The 8,265-nt window shown below is 40.7% G+C and overlaps 1 protein-coding gene across 1 annotated transcript in view; it reads left to right on the forward strand.

Annotated features, from left to right (window-relative positions):
* CDK15 (cyclin dependent kinase 15) overlaps window positions 1–2,987 on the forward strand; it is a 96,626-nt gene extending 93,639 nt beyond the window's left edge. The window contains exon 14 of the mRNA XM_024981308.2: window positions 213–2,987. The gene's annotated coding sequence lies outside the window, so the exon portion shown is untranslated. The remainder of the gene's footprint in view (window positions 1–212) is intronic.
* The last annotated feature ends 5,278 nt before the right edge of the window (window positions 2,988–8,265 follow it).

Consider the following 8,265-nt stretch of genomic DNA (forward strand, 5'->3'; position numbering starts at 1 on the left):
TTGATTATTTTTAAAACTTTCTCAGGGAAAGCTTTCTTAGTTCTTATTACCAGGGTAAGATGCTACCTCTGTTCATATCTGTTATCAAGCTTTCTGTCAATATCTATGTAATTCCATCAATAACTTTGCAACAATATTGCACAGAATTTCCCCACTCAATCTGTAAGATGTTACTCATGATTTTCATTTTTTTATTCTTCATTCACTTCCAGGGCTATTTTACTGTTGCTTCAGTTTAAATTTGCTTCAGCTTACTAAGAAGCTACAAATCTAACTCCACACTGGACCAAGGGTTTTATACCATCACCTGTGATGTGGAACATTTTAAATACAACGTCCTAGGCAACAGCGCATAATACTTGAAGAAAAAGCAGTGAACAGTTATCGCTATTGTCATTTGCCTAGAATTTAACAGGGACTGGCTCAAAAATGAGACATAGACAGAAATCATCTGAGAAGAGAACTTCTGGATAATTTCATCCATTTTATTATTTGATAGAGAGATCCCTGGGCCAGAAGGAGCACAGGACAGATGGGGACAACAATTGAAAGACTTTGGAGACAGAGCACAGGCTTAACAGAGGCCTGTCACTCCTGTGTTCACTTACGATTTTCCCCAACAAAAGGACTTCTGTGGCCAAGGAGAGGATTAGGCTAAAGTTTAAAAAAGCCTCCAGGGAAGGTGGTTTCTTGGATAAAGTTGTCAACAAAAGTACTTGCTGAAGACTCTTTGTTATGATTTCCTAGGGGGCGCCTCTTCCTTTGCTAACTGGATTATCAAAACACATTACCACTCCATCCCAGCCAGACTTCAGTAGGAGTTTGGATTGAGATGCTGGTTAGAATTAAATTTCAGGCTGTCCTCTTCTGCTGAACTCTATTGTCTGTGATGATAGCAAAAGTGATGAGGAATCTCAGCTCTGATTTGATGGCAGAGATACCGAATAAAGGCCAAGAGTTCCAAAGTAGTAACTCAAGTCCTATTGCACCATCAGACACACATGCATGTGTGCACGCCCATAAGCCTCAAATAAAATGAGAGATCTGTCTCAGCTAACACGTGTTTCATTTTCTACAATGGGTCCTTCTGAAAGAAGCTGGGAAACTCAAATTACTTCATCTGAGGATCATCTACCCAGGAAATGTAGTAGCCTAGAAACCAAAGACTTCTATATGGCCTTTAGAAGAACAAGGCGGAACTAATTAAGAGAGAATTTAAAAATAGTACCTATGCACTCAAAGTCTGAGATGAAACTATATACAGATAGTCCAGAGAAATCTTCCTTACTGAGTATTCAATTTTAGTGAGGCATTTGGCAAAGCCTGTTCAGATATACCTGAAAGAGGGAACTGTGTGGGCTGGATGATGGGGTGTGTGTGCTCAAAGAACAGTGGCCTTGCTGGAGAAAGGCTGGCAGTGGTGTGGTATGAGGTTCAGCCCTGAGTTCTATTCTGGTCAAATGTTTTTATTAATCACTTGAATAAAATCAGAGAGGGCATGCAATTTATTCATACAACTCATTAAAGTAAGTACTGTGGCCATTCATTTATTACTTCCATTTTACAGAAGAAGGAAACTGAGGCTCAGAGAAGTTAACTAACTCCTCCATAGTAGCACACCAGAGTTAAGGTACAGATCTTAGGCCTGGCTGTCTCCAAGGTCTATCATCCTTCCAGTCATCATGTATCTATCAAATCTGTAGAACACACAACTCTCGAAGAAGCAGCTGATGTTTAGCATTGGATCATGATTCAAAAGACTGAGATATTGCCAAAAGCTGATGTGTACACTACACATTCGTCCTGGATTTAGAATGATCAAATTCCAGAACACTGACAGCACCAATGCTGTGTGGAGCAACAGGAACTCTAATTATTGGTGGGAATGCAAAATGGTAGAGGCCACTTTAAAATGCTGTTTAGCAGTTTCTTACAAAACTAAGAAACACTCTCTAAGATCCAGCAATCATGCTCCTTGCTATTTACCCAAAGCAGTTGAAAAATTATGTCCACAAAAAACCTGCACACAGATGTTTATAGCAGCTTTATTCCTAATCACCAAACCTTCGAAACAACCAAGATGTTGTTCCGGTTGAGGTCATCTACTCAGGAAATGTAGTAGCCTAGAAACCAAAGACCTCTATATGGCCTTTAAGGCCATATGCCGTTCAGTCACAACATATGAATAAAACAGACTGTGGTACATTCAAAAAATAGAGTATTATTCAACAGGAAAAAGAAATGGAGCTGTCAAGTCATGAAAAGACATGGAAGAAGCTTAAATGAATATTACTAAGTGAAAGAAGCCAATCTGAAAAGGCTACATCGTACATGAGTACAAATGACAATCTGAAAAAGGCAAAACTATAGAGACAGGAAAAAGATTGGTGGTTGCCCGGGGTTAGGAGGAAGGGAGTGATGAATAGGCAGAGCACAGAGGATTTTTAGGACCGGGTAACTACATATGACACCATAATGGTGGATACATGTCATTCATTATAAATTTGTCCAAACCCATAGACTATCACCAAGACTGAATCTAATTGAAACGGACTTTAGATGACAATGATGAGTGTGTAGGTTCATACAGTGTGACATATGTAGCATTCTGTGGGGGATGTTGATAATGGGGGAGGCTGTGCATGTGTGGGGGCAGGGTGTATACAGGAAATCTGTAACTTCTGTTGAATATTCCTCTGAGCCTAAAGTTGCTCTGAAAAGTATTAAAAAAAATTTTTTTTAATAAAATAAAAAAACCTGATGAACAGCAAGCCAATACATTTCTACCAAATTTCATGGTTTAATTTTTAAACTTTAGGTTTAAAATGTCAACAAGTTAAATAAAGTTGTGACTTAGTGGATATTGGATGGTGGATATTGGCTTAGTGGATATTTATATTTAAAGTATAATATGAATTAATAGTATGTTTGTGTGTTTGTGAACTCAGTTGTGTCTGATTCTTTGTGACTGTATGGACTGTAACCCACCAGGCTCCTCTGTCCATGGTATTTTCCAGGCAAGAATACAGGAGTGGGTTGACATTCCTACTCCTGAGGATCTTCCCAACCCAGGAATCAAACCCGTGTCTCCTCTGTATCCTGCATTGCAGTGGATTCTTTACAACTGCGCCACCTGGGAAGCCCCAATAGTAGGTTTGACTGACCACAAAAATAATGCTAATACTTGTAGGTGATTGGAGAAGGAAATGGCAACCCACTCCAGTACTCTTGCTTGGAAAATCCCATGGACGGAGGATCCTGGTAGGCTACAGTCCATGGGATCATAAAGAGTTGGACACGACTGAGCGACTTCACTTTCACTTTCACTTTTGTAGGTGATATAAATAAAGGAATAGGATGGTGTCCCAGAGAAGGGAATTAGTCAGATCACATCTAAATTATTGTTTAATTTAACTCTATTCATCACACTTTAAAAAAAATATTAATTTGGCTGCTTCAGGTTTTAGTGTGGCATATAGGGTCTTCGTTGCATGATGTGGGACATAGAGTGGTAGGATTTTCATGAGAGTCGGTAATGTTGTCTTCTAACTTTTCTTGGTATTTTTCAGTTCAGTTGCTCAGTTGTGTCAGACTCTTTGTGACCCCATGAACCACAGCACGCCAGGCCTCCCTGTCCATCACCAACTCCCAAAGTCCACCCAAACCCATGTCTGTTGAGTCGGTGATGCCATCCAACCATCTCATCCTCTGTCATCCCCTTCTCTTCCTGCCCTCAATCTTTCCCAGCATCAGGGTCTTTTCGAATGAGTCAGCTCTTCGCATCAGGTGGCCAAAGTATTAGAGTTTCTGCTTCAGCATCAGTCCTTCCAATGAATATTCAGGACTGATTTTGTTTAGGATGGACTGGGTGGATCTCCTTGCTGTCCAAGGGACTCTCAAGAGTCTTCTCCAACACCATAGTTCAAAAGCATCAATTCTTCGGTGCTCAGCTTTCTTCACAGTCCAACTCTCACATCCATACATGACCACTGAAAAAACCATAGCCTTGACTAGACAGAGCTTTGTTGACAAAGTAATGTCTCTGCTTTTTAATCTGCTGTCTAGGTTGGTCATAATGTTCCTTCCAAGGAGTAACTGTCTTTTACTTTCATGGCTGCAATCACCATCTGCAGTGATTTTGGAGCCCAGAAAAATAAAGTCTGACACCATTTCCACTGTTTCCCCATCTATTTGCCATGAAGAGATGGGACCGGATGCCATGATCTTAGTTTTCTGAATGTTGAGCTTTAAGCCAACTTTTTCACTCTCCTCTTTCACTTTCATCAAGAGGCTCTTTAGTTCCTGTTCACTTTCTGCCATAAGGGTGGTGTCAGCTGCATATCTGAGGTTATTGATATTTCTCCCGGCAATCTTGATTCCAGCTTGTGCTTAATACCACCTTGGAGTTATTCTCAAAAATTTTTGCCTTTTTTATAACAAGATACCTGGGAACATCCAATAGAGGTTACCTCTGGAAGAAAATAAATGACTCTGAAAAGTTACATTTCTTAGAACCAAAGTGCTTAGACTTTCCTGAAGGTTATGTTGACTAACACCTTTTTGTTACTCTCAATGCCCTTCATAAATAAATTCCCAAGAGTAGTTTTATTTTAGTTCTCTTCTCTAAACCTATTCACATTTTCTCCTTCTAACTCCTCTCCATCCCTAAGTAGGTTCATGGGCACCTGGTAAATGATCTGACATACTAGATAATGAATTCATTCAAGTTTATTAGCATCCTTGTAAACAATTGTTTCTTTTGAAAGAATTTTCATTGGGTATTACAAGAAAATATTGTGGGAGCCCCAAACTGAACCAAAATATAAAACTGAACCATCTATTCATTGATTTATTCCACAAACATCTGGACAGTAGAAATATAAAAATTAAGGTTCCCCCAAGGATCTTGTAGTCGAATGGGACATTAGCTGGAAATCAATACAAGATCTAATGACATTTCAGTCTTCCCTGTCATAAAGGAGATGACAATTAATCTTTGTCTTCAAATAAAAGTTGGCCAGGCAGGCGATTGGGAGTAAGGGTGAAAACAAGAAAGGACAGATGGTTTTGGCTGTAAGGAATAGAAAAACCCCATCCAATGGCTTAATCCATGAGAATATTAGTTCACATAAGAAGTCCAAAAGTATATGGTTCAGTGATTGATTAATTGATGGGTCAACGACATTATCAACAATCCAGTTTCCTTCCATCTTTCTTTAATTCATCTTCATGTCCTTTGTTGCCTTAATTCTCAGGCTGGTTCCTATCATGGTTACAAGATGCTGCCACGGTCCCCAGGGATCATATGTAGGTTTGACAATGCCCAGTTGAAGAGAGGGTGTCTCTTCCTGTCTGCTGCTTTTTCAAAGAAAGCAGAACCCTCTTCATATCTTACTGATCAAACTGTCACATATCCACTCCTAAACTGCTAGCAACAGAAATTAGATGACAGCTTTAAAATAGTCAGGATTTGCTACTCATCTGAAGCAGCAAATCACCTTTCCTGAGAGGCAAGTTCCTGAATAATCAGTTTTCTTTTAGCTGGAGAGGAGGGGAGAATGGCTATTGGACAGTCAACCAAAGGAACTGCCACAACATCTAATTGGCTGTGGCGTCTAGTGGTACAGGCAGCAGAGGAAGAATGATCGCAAGGCTTCCAGTCTGGGAGCCTGGATGACTTGTTATATCATCTTAAGTCAAGCAATTAGTTCAGCAGAAGAGGCTATGAGCTCATTTCTGGACATCTTGAGTTGTAGGTGTGCATCAGATAATTGGAACTGCTGACCTGGGACTAAGGAAATGAAGAGTAGCTACTTGTGGTTGTCACCTACATGCACGTCCCCGAAGTCCCAAAGATATGAGTACCCCAAAGAACACACACAAAGAGAAGAAACACAAGGGTGGGAGAAGGAAGAATCTGCAAAAGAGACAGGATATTAATGGCTAGAAACTGGAGGGGCAGGGCAGGCAACTAGAATCGTTCTGAGTGACAAGAGTCAAGAAGACTGTTTCAGTCTACAGTTTCTCTGTAGACTGCGGGGCCTACAGAGAAAATATCAGGAGGGTGTAATCCAAGGCAGTCCATGGATTTTATGGCTACTGGTCAGGGTTACCTCAAAGGGTTGGGGGGCAGTTTCCACGGAATTGTGGTCGCAGAAAAATGCAATGGATTAAAGAAGGAGTGATAAGAAAGTAGCAGCAGGACATATCTTTCAGAAACTGTCATGAAAAGATAAATAAGATGGAGTACTAGGTAGAATACGAAAGCACTGAGAGGGTCCTTCTTTTTTCTAAGCACAGGAGAGATCTCTGCACTTTATGAAGTGAAGGAAAAAGAAAAAAGTTGGGAGAACCAGCAGCTAGTCTAAATACACAGATGTGCTCCCTCCTTAGGCTTCTGCCTGGCTCCTCTGTCTGGAACTCTTTCCCGCAATTACCCACGCAGTCAGCGCTCTTACCAATTTCAAGCCTTTGCCCCAATGCCATCTATTAGTGAAGCCTACCCCGGCCACCCTGTTCAACACCCAAGCCGCCTGCTCACAAATCCCTCTAACCCTGTCCGGTTTTTCTAAAGCAAGTTATCACAGGATTTCATACTCTATAATTTATGGTTTACTTATTTATGGTGTTCATTGTTTTTCTGACCATTGCTAAAATGTAAGCTTCATGAGGATAGGAGACTTTGTTTTATTCACTGATGTATTTTGATCACCTTGAATAGTCTCTTGTACATAGTAGGTCCTTGATAAATATCTTTTGCATGAATGAACTCCTCTGCCACTTGTTTAATTGTGACCCCACCCTTCTTTAGCCCATTGACTCTGGGTTTTTTCCTTATATATTGCATATTGATGTTTTATATTTATTGTTTACAAGTGACCCTTGAAAAACTCAGGGGTTAGGGGCATCAACCGCCCCCCCACAGTCAAAAATTTGAATAAAACTATAGTCAGTCCTCTATGTTGGTGGTTCCTCCATATCCACGGATTCAACAAACCACAGATCTTATAGCACTATACTATGGACTACTGAAAAAAAAAAACCAATCTGCGTATAAGTGGACCCATGTTCGAACTCAGGTTGTTCAAGGGTTCTTTCTCCCCCTACTAGAAAATGAGTCCTGCAGGAGCAAGGATTTTAATGTTTTGTTCACTGATGTATCACAAGCATCTAGATGTGCATGACACATAATCTGTGTTTAATAAATATTTGTGGAATATATAATGAATGAATCAGTGAAGAATCAGAGATTGAAGGAAATGAGATTAAGAACTTACATTTGCCTGGAAGAGGATAAGAGACATGTATCCACTATGACAGGGAAAAAAGAAAAGTGCATGGGTGAAGATTGAGAAAAGACTAAAGACTACTCCATGTGGAGCAGGAGTAAGAGCCAGACTGCTTTTGGATCTGGCTGTGTGACTTTGGACAAGTTCCTACACTTCTCTGTGCTCTCATTTCCTCCTTTGTAAAATTGGGATAATAATAATGTTTATGTCACAGCGTTGCTCGGGAGGATCCAATGAGTTGATACATTTAAAGTATTTTAAACAGTGCCTGGCAGACAGTAAACACTATGAAAATCAGCTAACTTGTGGTGGTGGTGCTGTTCGGGGATGGTGGTTGTGATGGATGTCAGGTTGGTTCCAATTATGGTCATAAGAAAGTGGAAGATAAAAGGACCAGGGAAATGGTTGAAGGAAAGTTTCAAAGCCATAGGGTTCTAGCTAGCAAGGTGATGCAGGAGGCCAGAAGGACAATAAGAAACCAAGTAAAAGAGGTTTCTCATTCCTCTTCCCTGAAGGTCCAGTGGCTAAGACTCTGAGGTCCAGTGGCTAAGACTCTGAGCTTCTAATGCAGAAGGGCCGGGTTCAATCCCTGATCAGGGAACTAGGTCCTACATGCAGCAACTAAAAGACCCTACATGCTACAGTGAAGAGCAAGTGCAGTCAAATACATAAATAACAAATAAATATTGTTTAAAAAGAAATCAAGTAAAAGAGTTAAATTGGGATTTAGAGTGAAGTTGGGGGAGGAAAAGCCACAACACCCAGCGCTGGTTTGTGACTGTGGTTCTCTGTGGGAGCCTTGCTAGTTAAAGCCGCAGGCATTCTAAGAAGTGTGTGTGTGTGAGTTGCTCAGTCGTGTCCAACTCTTTGCGACCCCATGGACTGCAGCCCGCCAGGTTCCTCTATGGAATTTTCCAGGCAAGAATATTGGAGTGGGTTGCCATTCCCTTCTCCAGGGGATCTTCCCAACCCAGGG

Source organism: Bos taurus, chromosome 2 (assembly GCF_002263795.3).
Source record: "Bos taurus isolate L1 Dominette 01449 registration number 42190680 breed Hereford chromosome 2, ARS-UCD2.0, whole genome shotgun sequence".
NCBI classification, from domain to species: Eukaryota; Metazoa; Chordata; class Mammalia; order Artiodactyla; family Bovidae; genus Bos; species Bos taurus.